This window comes from Acomys russatus, chromosome 1 (genome assembly GCF_903995435.1).
Source record: "Acomys russatus chromosome 1, mAcoRus1.1, whole genome shotgun sequence".
NCBI lineage: Eukaryota > Metazoa > Chordata > Mammalia > Rodentia > Muridae > Acomys > Acomys russatus.
This window is the reverse complement of record NC_067137.1, coordinates 74,250,661-74,263,385: the sequence shown is the minus strand read 5'-3', so window position 1 is coordinate 74,263,385 and position 12,725 is coordinate 74,250,661. Positions and strand designations below refer to the sequence as shown.

The 12,725-nt window shown below is 34.1% G+C and overlaps 1 pseudogene; it reads right to left on the bottom strand.

The window, feature by feature from the left end:
• Window positions 1-11,837: 11,837 nt before the first annotated feature.
• LOC127196322 (40S ribosomal protein S15a-like) lies at window positions 11,838-12,222 on the bottom strand (annotated as a pseudogene).
• Window positions 12,223-12,725: the final 503 nt, after the last annotated feature.

Genomic DNA, 12,725 nt, shown 5'->3' with positions numbered 1-12,725 from the left:
TATAGAAGAGAGCACATATTTGCAACAGTACAGCCTCTACTCAGTGGACTTCGGCATAATGATTTTTTCTAATTTCTTGAATTCAGCAAGAACAACTTAAAATGTTAAAAATGATTTCCAAGTTACTTTATGCTGTGATAGGTGATTGCAACTTTACTACACATTTATAACATGTTCCTCACTGTACTCAGAATCAGCCCTATTTATTCACATATTGTCATTGCTTTAAGTGTAAGTGTTCATCTGTCATCAAACATATTTTCTCTACTTAACATTTCACCCTGGCATTTAAGTTGTCATTATCCATTTCTGAGAGACAGCATTCCATGCAGGGATTTTAACAGAGTCTAACACAATTCTAGTTTTCAAATTAGCTAAGTAAGTCCCCCAGTTCTCTCATTTTTTTTTTCTGGAGTCGTATACATTTCTTTTTTTTTGCATGTGGAAGTTTACATATCTATCCCATTTACTTATTATCATGTTCTGTGTTTTATTTCTCCCTCACATTCACTTAACAGTTTTTGGAAAAGAGTGCTGAACTTTTTCTAATACATTATTTTTTCTCTCTTGTTTATTTCTCAAATTTAACATTTATGGTTTCCACATTTTAAGTATATGAAGAACCCCTCAAAATGTTATTTTCCTTCACAATATGTTGTCTCTGTTCCTCCTCACAAAATATCCCCACTGCTGCCTAGATTTTACAGGTGAGTAAGCTCTGGAGCACAAATATGAAGTATTCCTTAGTTATTAATACAGTACAAGCTAGTGAGCCAGGGATATATCCATTTTATTTCAAACAGGCTAACTCCATATTTTATTTGTATAACCATAGCAGTGGATTTCTAATATTTTCTATTATTCAACACAGTGGTTTCATCTTCTTTAATAAAAATAATAAAAAGGCCTCTTCTCTATTTTTAATAAAACCACCTGAATTATTCTTAATGTGAAAACACTTTCCTCAGGAACTTGTTCTTATTTTATTTGAGGTAGAAAAATTTGTGAGATTAATCTTGAAATTTGAAGGCAAATAGATGGTACAAGAGATGATCATTCTTAGTGAGATAACCCAGACCCAGAAAGGCACACACACACACAGACACACACACAGACACACACACACACACACACACACACACACACACACACACACACACACACACACACTCACTCACTTATTAAGTGAAATTAGCCCAACATAGATGTCCATTGAAAGATTCCACCCAGTGAGAGATCAGGACAGATGCTGAGCCTTGCTGCAGGACTCTGAGCAGAGCACTGAGAGTGGTATGCAAGAATGGGGGAATGGAAAGTCCCAGAGGGTTCAGGAACCCTACAAGGAGACCATAAAGGTTGATGGATCTAACCCCAGGAGAGCCTGCCCAAACTATTGTACAAACCAAAGACAATGCATGCAGTAAACCTATTCCCCTAGTTCAGATCTAGCCAACAGACAGCTCATTCTCCATGGCTGTGGGGAGAATGAGGACTGCCTCTGACATGTAGTCTAGTGCCCCCAATTTGATCACTTGGTGAGGAGGCCTGTGGGAACACAGAGGAAGGGGAAGCACGCTATTCTGATGAGACCTGCTAGGCATGGTCATACGGTCGGGGAAGACATTCCCTTCTGTCAGAGGTCTTGGGGAGGGGAAAAGGGCTGAAGAGAGAGGCAGGTGGGAATACAAACATAAGAGTAAATGGATAACATTCGGAATGTAATCTAAATAAATTATAATAAATTTAAATTAAAATTTAAAAGGAAAATATTCAGTTAATTTGTGCATACTTATTTAATTTTAGCTTTTAGAGTGGAAAAAATTATCAAATTATATGAGATTTCACCTATTTAACTAATATATTTGTCAAGTACTCTTACTGTATAGATGATAAAATGGATATGTAGAAATATGGATACATGTTAAGTACCTGTCTTTTGCTGTATCAGAGTTATTTATATATTCTTTATAAATTCGGAGAGCTTTGGGACAGATGCATTAGACAATATTTTAACAGTGTTCAGGTACACAATATGTAATACATATATCTTGTTTTCTGTATTTAAAACCAAAGTCCTCAAGTACATGATTCTCATACCATTAAACGTCAGGGGACATCACCCTAGAAGTAATGTAGTTGATTAAGAAGCACGTCAGGTTTCTTCAAAACAATGTTGGCCTACACAAAACACTGAAAACTAAAGATTTTTCTTAAACTATTGAATAGTTTTATTCTTAATAAAGTTTGCAATGGTTCCATGAGTGAGGAGGAGGCACCGGTGCCTTCAGCGTCTTCATACTGTGCAGGCTTTCTCCTTCTCAGTATTGAGTGCTGATGTCTTGAATTTAAGACAATTAAAACCAGCAAGACTTTTCATTTAATAGATCAAGTACTTCTTTAGAAGTGCTTGTTTTTATTTGTTTTTGTAACAGCGTGTAAACCTTCCAAATGTCAGTAATTCATGGATAATCATAGCTTTAGAAAACATAATCTGAAAAGGCTGTGAAAAACTATTTTGAAGTTTTATTTAATGTTGCTAATTTTCCTCAAATGAAGGTAAAGTTGACATTATTATTATAGCTACATTTTTACACGAAAAGGTCTAGATTGTCTGTTGTATAAATATAGATTAAAATAGATATACTTCTCTTAAACTAAACATAATGTTTTCACTTCTCATGTATCTTTGTAGTAGGTTACTATTTGATAGTAGTGTACATTTGTGGGCTCAGTGAAATTTCTTTAATAATTTGAATTAGTATAATCCAAAAAAAAAATCACCATAAATGAAAGAAAGATTTCTGGTAATAGAGAAAATTTGTGTCACATTAAATGTGTGTGTGTGTTTCTGTGTGTGTGTTTCTGTGTGTGTGTTTCTGTGTGTGTGTTTCCGTGTGTGTGTGTGTTTCTGTGTGTGTGTTTTTGTGTGTGTGTTTCTGTGTGTGTTATGAATGTGAATATCTCTACTATGTGTGAGATTTAATTATAAATATTGGCTTTATGTTCAATTGTTTACAATGCTATAGTATTTGATGCTTTATAAGTTTTTATATACTTTCATTTTAATCTTTAGTAATGTCAATATTTTATTATCATTTATTTATGTGTATGGATATTTGTCAGCATGTATGTATGTGTGCCACGAGCAGGCATTGACCATAAAAGCCAAAACAGATGGGTTAATAACCAAAAACTGTAGTTACAGAGGGTTCTGAGCCACTATGGCAGCAGATATACACACTCTCGTCTTCTGTATGAGCAGCGAATGCTCTTAACTACCAAGTCGCCTCTCCTGCTCCAACTTTTTGTATTCTCAAAGAAGATGGTAGTAGGCACCAAAAAGGCTTCTCTTAGAGAAGGTATCATCTGGTTTGTGTTATCTTAAGAAAAGATCACACAAATCTTTCACTTTCTTGGTTAGAGTTACACCAAGATACTTTATATTATTTGTGGCTATTGTAAAGGGTGTTGTTTTCCTAACTTCTTTCTCAGCCTGTTTGTAACTTGTATACAGGAGGACTACTGATTTTTTTGAGTTGATTTAGTATCTATCCACTTTGCTGAAGGTATTTATCAGCTGTAGTTCCTTGATACAATTTTTGGGATATATTATCTAAACTATCATATCATCTGCAAATAGTGATAGCTTAATTTCTTTTATTCTGGTTTGTATCTGCTTGATCTCCTTTAGTTGTCTTATTGCACTAGCTAGGACTTCACGTACTATATTGAAGAGCTATAGAGAGAGTGGACAGCCTTGTCTTGTCCCTGACTTCAGTGGAGTAGATTTATTTCTCTCCATTTAGTTTTATGCTAGCTATAGGCTTTTTGTATATTGCCTTTGTTATGTTTAGGTATGTGCCTTGTATGCTGGCTCTTCCAGGACTTTTAACATGAATGGGTATAGTATTTTGTCAAATGCTTCCTCAGCATTTAAGGAAATGTTCATGTGTTTTTTTCCTTTCAGTTTGTTGACATGATGAATTACTTTGATAGATATCCATATACTGAACCATGACTTCATGTCTGGGATGAAGCCTACTTGGTCATGATGAATGATAGTTTTGATGTGTTCTTGAATTCAGTTTGTGAGTATTTTATTGCATATTTTTGTATCAATGTTCATAAGAGAAATTGATCTTAAATTCTGTTTCTTTGTTGAGTCTTTCTGTGGTTTATGTATCAAGGTGACTGTGGCCTCATTGGATGAGTTGGTAATGTTCCTTCTGTTTCTATTTTACCAATTGTTTGAAGAGAATTGATGTTACCTCTTCTCGCCTGGTGACACTCAAAGAACTAATAAAGAATAAGCAGACTATCAAGATGAGACTTGATAGCCTATGACCATATAGTGTGGGAGGTCCCTCTCAGTCATAGACCTAGGTGAGGGGAATAGGGTGAAAGCAGGAAAGAGAGAGGATCGGGAGGATACAAGTGATGGTATAACAATTGAGTTGTAATGTGAATAAATTAATTAAATAAATTTAAAAGAAGAAAGTTTGGTAGAAGTCTATTCTGAATCCATCTGGTCCTGGGCATTTTATTGTTGAGAGATTTTTGATGACTGCCTCTGTTTCCTCGGGTGTGATAGGACTATTCAATTTGTTTATCTGATCTTGATTCAGTCTTGGTAGTTGCTAGTATCGAGAAAATTGTCCATTTCATTTAGGTTTTTGTGGTGTATAGGCATTTGAAGTAAGATCTGATGATTCTTTGGATTTCCTCGGTCTCTGTTGTTATGTCTCCCTTTTCATTTCTGATTTTGTTGATTTGACTATTTTACCTCTGCCTTTAACTTAGTTTGGCTAAAGGCTTGCCAATCTTATCAATTTTCTCAAAGGACCAGCTGTTTATTTCATTTATCCTTTGAGTTGTTTTTTTTTTTTTTTTTTTTTTTTTTTTTTTTTACAATTTATTGATTTCAGGCCTGCATTTGATGATTTCCAGCCATCTACACCACTTGAGATGTGTCCAAATACATGCCCCCATGAGCTGATTACTTCTACCAGGACCCACATTCTAGTTTTAATCATTGCAACAAAATTTCAGGGGATTATGAATGCATGAATTGATTAATCCATTAATGAAACAAGAGTTCTTATTATCCAACCATTCCCCTAAAGCCCTACCTATGCCTTTAATAAATGAGTCTTTGAATTCATTTTTTATTTGGCTGCTACTTGTCATCATAGCATTGCCAACTATTCAAGCATTATATATTCTGATTTATGCATATCTTATAAATTTTTACAGATGACTAAAAACATTTTTTCTAATTAAACTAGGATTTCCTTCTGTGCCAACCTCAATGTAGTGTTCTCATTATAGTGATGAAAATGCTTGTATGTGGCCAAGCATTCTCTGTTCGTGTTTCTTCTATCCTCCAAAACTTAGATCTTAAAAACTGTAGTGATCTGAAACTTTTTCTTCCAGACATCTTCTGTTCTTTGTAAGCTTTAATGCACATTAATTGCTCTTGAACTAATAGTCATTGTAAGTAACTCCCACTGTGGTCAATTATCAGGCAGGAGAACTCAGAACAGTGGGGAATATCAGTCATTATGACTCTCTGATCAAGCCAAAACTTATGAGCACATTTTAGGGAGACACATAATAAATGGGAATTTCATTCTGTAGACACAAAGTAAGCCTCATATAAAAATCCAATGATTCATAAGGACAATCATACTTAGAAGACTTAAGTGGCATAAAAATTTAACATAAAGCAAGAAAAAGAATGGATGAGTACAATTTGTCAAAGCAATTTAGTCCTATATCTACCAGCTGCACACAATGACATTATTTAGTGTGACATGACAAATACTTAAAAACTCATGGCCTAAGAGATTCTCATTTATATTTAAAAAGAACTCTGAGTTACATCTAGGAAATTCATGTTACAGGGTAAACATATATTCACCTAAGGGTACAAAGCCATATATTAAAACAATTTTTGATACATTGTTCCTTCTGTGTTCATAATCTTGCCACTGTAAGGAATGAGGTATTAGTATTCTATTTCCTTGTAAAGAAGGTAAGAGCCATAAATGTCTGTGTTGTCCTAATATTTTATATATCCCTCATTTTGTTCAACAATTTATTATTGCATTGACCACAGCTGTGCATTTTACCAAAAGGTCAAGTGCAGCTAATGATAGGCATATTAACAGAGGCACCGTTGCCCAAGAAGGAAGAATCAAGAGAAGATTTCTACAAACTATAGAAGTGACCTCAGGCAATTTGGAATCTGTTTCCAAGAATCACCCTAGCTAAATTGAGTGAAAGATTCTCAATATGGGCACATCCTACCAGCGCTACTGATTTCATAAGCACTTACTGCCTTGTATCTTTACAAAAAAAGGATTTTTTCACATAATTTCCACAATTGTTCCATAAAGGTTTGATGATTTATGATTTCACTTAGAATTTGTTTCATTTGCCTAACTGTAGTTATCTATTGTCTCATGTGGATCATACTTAAATTCTATGCTTATTTTATTTTAGAAATATATATTTCATTTCAACAGTAGCTTGCTATTTGTTTTTGCTTTTAATTTTGGTTTATTTAATATATTTATTTTTTATTTTATTATGTTTCTTTTTACATGTACATTTATATTATTACACATAAATAAAATATACTACATATAGCAGGAAGACCCATGCAAAAATCAGGAATTATGTAAATGTTACATTTATAGTGATTTGGCTCTTTGTTTTTGACGAATTTGAAATAAATTTCTTTCCTGTCTTGGTGAGTCTAAATTTCTGAATGATAATCAATATCTATCATATCTAATCTCAGTTACCTTAAAACATCTATTTTAGACCTAAAAAGTCCCAAACAACTAAGCTTAATGGTAACACTAAAGTATCTAGTCTTCAACCACATCAGAGACTTGAGAAAGAATAAAACTTAATTACCTGAGTGAACCAGAATTGCAGGTTAGCAGCTTCAAAAATGAAAAAATGACAGACTTTTTACTGCCTGAATAGTCACCCAAAACTCTACAAAATTGGAACATCATCTTCACCCTTCTGGCCCAATATATCTGAAAGACATATTTGTGAGGCAGGAGCTATTGAAGACTTGCTTACCCTGTCTTGGCAGAGTTTGGTCATTGCCAATTGTTAGTTGATCAATTCATAGTCATATCAGATACTAGTCTATGTTTATCACAAGAATATATATCCTAGGTCTAACAGATGGATACGATTCTATACATATAAAAGGTAAAATAATCAGATAAGGTCTTCAAAAGTCTCAGAGACCTATAGAAGATTTAAAGATTTTTTTTTTTATCCAAAAGATTTTTTGGCAACAACACAGGTTAACTCCTGGCAACACCCAGCCTACCTCATAGTTTACTACTTTTTATTACTCTCAGGAGTAACTAGGACTTACTTTTTGTCCACACATCCCTCACCATTAGTCATTTATTTTTCTTTTTTCCTTTTTCAATTATAAAGACTTTAAGTTTTCAATCTTTTAACCTTTTGTAATTTCATGTCCAAGAATGCTTTCCTGTTACTACAATAAAGCACTAACCAAACGCAACTTGACGAGGAAAAGTTCAATTCATTTCATGCTTCCAGGTCACAACCCATTGCTGAAGAAAGTCAATGCTGATACCACTAGCTAAATATAAAGAGAGAAATAAAAAAGTTGGCTTTAATTATGAATTTCTCTTATTCTTTTACTTCTGCATGAGGGAAAATATAATATACCATCTTATGTTACTCTCAGAGCTACAGGCTGCTATCATCACAATGCTATTCCTATCATAGCAGATTTTACTCTTAAACTTAAGTCAAAAATAATTCCTTCAGAAGCATGGGAACCCTGTGAGATAACATTCAAGTAACTGCTCATTAGCTAAGAACCCACGGGGTGGAATCTCAGAGTACCTAAGGAAGAGCTTAATATTACTAATTTGTTAAATGGGCCCAGTACCTAATTGTTTCTACATACATGGTAAACCCTTATATTTGTACACTCTCCTTGTTTTTATCGAGGAAACTTCTTTGCATTGAGAGGTAATTCATACACAGACAACTGGTCCAAGTGCAAAGAAAAATTGCCTGTGGACTGCCTAACAATGAACGATACATCTATATCACACTTGCTTTGCCCCAAAGGTTCAAAGACCATTTACAAAAGGGAGCTGAGAGATTTTAAGAATCAATGATCAAAGAGGATTCTGGTTCCACTATGAAACAACGTCTTCATGACATGACCAGTGCATTGTCCTAATGAACTTATAGTATCTGAAGTTCCTTGCACAAGATCTACATAAGATAAAGCCAGCAAGCATTCCAGCATAGAGGGAAGAAGAAAAGAGTTGTCTCCACCCCTAACTAAGGAGCTTTTAACAACTGATAGAAGAGAAGGAGAGACCCTAACGTTTCATTAACCGAGCAGCAGTGATGCTATCATTACTTTAAATGATATTAAAAGTTGAAGGCTTCTTGGTATGAAGTGCCTTCAATAGAATTTTTAAAATCACAGAAAAAATGTTGTTAAATAGCAAACATGGGCAATTCAATTGTGAAAAATGAAGGGTGCTTTCTAGCAATTAGAATGCTGTTTACCTGGTTAGACATATAGTATTGCATTCATCTAAAAGACAAAATGGGTAGTCAACCGAGGATCATGGATTCCAATAAAAGACAAAGCTAGAAGTCTTTGCATGTTTGGCTGAGCCACATAACCAGGTGATTTTGCAACTGAAATTTCACCTTGGATAAATTGAGATTATGACAGAGATGTCATAGACATCACACAAACACACACATACACACACACACACACGCATACATACACAGACATACACATACACACAAACACACACACAAAGTAATAAAATAAATCTTTACAACATTTGAAAAATAAGCTTCATTGTTACTAATTTAAATTATTATTTGGAAATGTAATATCACAGTCTGATGATAAGAGAGTGTTGTGATTACAATTATTTTTTATAATGTATATGGGCATTTTTGCTGAATATATGTCTGTTTCATAACAAACACACGTTGTTCTTACTTGTCCAGAAGAGTCCAGAAGAGATTGCTGGATTCCATGGAACTAGAGTTACAGATACTGTAAGTAACCATATGGACGCTGAGAGTCAAACTGACTCTTTTAGAAGAGCAGCCAGTGCTCTTAATGCCTGAGAAATCTCTCCAGCACCATGTTTTGTTTTTATTTAGGAAGTGAATGGAGTTAAAAATCAGCAGGTCTTATTTAAGCTCTTTGGAATGTGTAATGCTTAGCTTTCTCTATGTTAACTCCATCTATTAAATGTAAGTCTTAGTAGTTATCTCATTCTATTTCAACATAATTTTCACTCATTTTTTTATAATGCTGCAAGGAGTACATACAATATTTAACATACATTATAAATATATGGAACATTAATATTTGAAACATAGCCATAACATATTCTCTTACGCTAAAATATTCCTTACATTAGCTATACTTTTGTTTTCTTGTTGCTTAACTATGGCAACATATATGGTTTGGAAGGTAATAGACTCAGCACTTGTTGAACAAGTCAAATTTAAATTTCACAAACCTTCACATGTTTTACTTGTTTTAGGTATTTTAGAGGGAAAATACCAGTAAGCTACAACTACTCACTTAAACAAAATATTCATAGTAGTGACTGGATGCACTTAATTTTCTTTGCTTCTTCTGTATACACAAAAAAGAAAAAGTAAAATAACAAGAAAAAATAGACACAGTTGAAATAATTAGATGATATCTCAAAAATCACAATACATCATGATGCCACATTTTCTCCATTCATTAAAAGCCACACCTGGAATAGTTTCACTCAAATTAAGTAGTAGCCGTTATCTTCTTGGTTTTATCACTTCCATCAGCTAGATATGGCCATCTTTGTCACCTTGAAAACGTCCAGTGTTTGCTATTATGAAAGTGAAAGGCACTATGTCATTTTCTAGAGATTTTTATGTCACATCAGCTCTTTCTGTAATACAGGAAATTGGAAAAAGGTTAAGAATGGATAAAGAAACTGCGGTACATTTACACAATGGAATTATACTCAGGTATTAAAAACAAAGAAATCATGAAGTTTGCAGGCAAATGGATAGAACTAGAAAAGATCTTGGTGAAGTTACCTTGGAAATTTTTATGTTAAAAAATACATACAACAAACCATACGAGATGCATTTCTCCTTATATGTAGCCTTACAAGTCTGAAGCTCTTGCAGAAACAGCAGTCTGGAAAGAGATTTTTAAGAATAAATGAGCAGTAGGCAGCATCTGTGTTTCTGAATCTGAGTAGGGATTGATCCTCTTGGCACAGTCAGTTACAGATCCTATGATCCTTTTTCTTCTCAGGACAACTTGTTCTACTGATGGTCATTCAGTGAAAAGGATAAGAAGTTAGACCTTAAGCAAATCAAGAAAGAGCTTGTATCCATCTCTGAAGTTTACTCAGACAATTATTCAAACTTGAATCAGTGTGTTGTAGAGAGAAATTCAATGACTGCTTGTCTTCCTAGGGATAAGCACTAATCAGAAACACACTGTTTATTGATATGAAACAAGGGAACTCAATTCTTAGTGTACAACTGCTGTTATAAGATGCCATAAGCTCTACAGTGTTTCTATTTTGTTTGCTTACATGAAGAAGGAATTGACATCCTTTCAATGCTCTTTCTTGTAAGTGACATGGATTTTATGGGTCAAAGCAGGTCAGAAACAGAGAGCAGAATCCATCAATATATGTTCACTGCTAAACTCATGCCTGTGGGATGGAATACCATTAGTTTGTGCAGTACAGAAACAGAAATGAAGCCTTTTGTATGAGTTAGTGCAGTCAAGGAGTTCAAACTCAGAGGATGAGTGAGAAGATACCCATTGAATTACTGGATAAAAACAGGCTTACAAGAATAAAATGCTCATATTAAATAGGCCTAGATAACTGTTGTTTTTTTTTCAATATTTGCTAGAATATTTTAAAGGATAGTGATTCTCTCTACCCCATTACCAATGTGAATCCTAAGAGTCTGAATTATAGTTGAAAGAATATTGACAGTCATACTATTTTTCTAACAGGGATTATATATAACTGGACAATTTTAAACAAAGATAATTTTAAACATTCAGCTATTGGAAAAAAAGTATATAAGGTAGTGCTTTCAGTTAGGATTGATTGAAGGTTGAGTCAGTAACTGCTTTTAAAATGTATAATTTATAAATGCAGCCATCACTCTATACATTAGCTTTATATTTTTTCAAAATCAAATAACAAAATATAGGAAATAACCATTTATTTCCATGAGTCTTACTGATTATAAACAATTTTTAAACACTCCTCATTTACCATTCAGTTTTTCATAAAGCATATAAAAGAATATAAGATGGAATATAAAAACATACCTACTTTAGAAATTTTAATACACACACCTACAAGAATCATATAAATTACCATAGCGTTAATGTACATCTTTAAGAGGATGGCACAGAAGGCAAAATAAAATAAGAGGGACACCAAACAAGGCTTTGTTTCTTATTTAGTAGCCAAATGCAAGTTATTTAAATGAGTTCCTCACTAAACAACATTTGAACTTTAAAGTCTATGTAACTCAGAAATAAAAAGAAAATAAATTGTTGAAAACAAAACTTGCATGAAATGTACTACTAAAATATACCAGTGTCATGGTATCATTGCCTTTGGTGAAATCAGGAGAGAAAAACTAAAGCTAAATTAGTAAATATATGAGCCATCTTTAGAACAAATGCAGTAGTTTGTGCTTCCATCTTTTTTATCCCCATGGAGAGTTTTTATTTATGTTTTATATCTCTAGAAAAGGAATCCTAGGATTTTCCCTCCTGTATGTTTTCATCTTGTTTCTTCATGGTCCATGATGCCAGCTGAGGTTGTCAGTACAATGAAGCCAAACTGACCAGACAGGAGCAGATTGTTCTGCCATTTTTCTAGATCCTTGAGTTGAACATCAAATCTAGGGCTGATTATCCACACTTGGTCAGCCTGCCTGTGAGGTTCACAAGGATTTTCCCAGCTCTGTGGTCAGCAATGATCTCAAAGTCACCGAGGTAGGAATGCTTCATCATCACAGTTAGGAACCGGGCTATGTCTTTGGAGCACAGCCTGATGAGCATTTACCTCTCTTCTCAGCATTGTTGATGCTCTCAAGAATGTGTGCCAGGTCATTCATGTGCATCATAGTGATGGCATCCATCTTTACAGCAGGGTTAGTACTCATTCAATATGTGGGAAAGGGTATAGATGATATATTTTAAATTAAGCCTTTGGAAGACAACAGAGACATTCCTTTATGTGACAAGTGTAGACAACACAGATGAAAATGAGAGATAAGGGTAAAAATAAGCATTTTTCTCAAGCATCCACTTACCATAAGCTGAAGGGAAAGTCAGTGGTTTTGTAGAAATAACAAAGTTTGAGCCATTTCTAATACCTTTGTTGATGGAAAGTGCAGGAAGTCACATTATAGTCATTAGCAGAAGGGCTTGCATTGGAAAGGAAGGTCAACAGTTACAGACTGGGAAGAAAGACGAGTCTGTTCATAATCGTGTTCCCTTTAGACATTTATGGCACAAATCTGGGAAACTCAGGATTAGAACAAAGGGAGAGTGATGGAGAGGAAGAGATGAACCACTTTATAACTCTAATTTGTTAGAAACAAATAAAAAAATAAACCACTGAGAA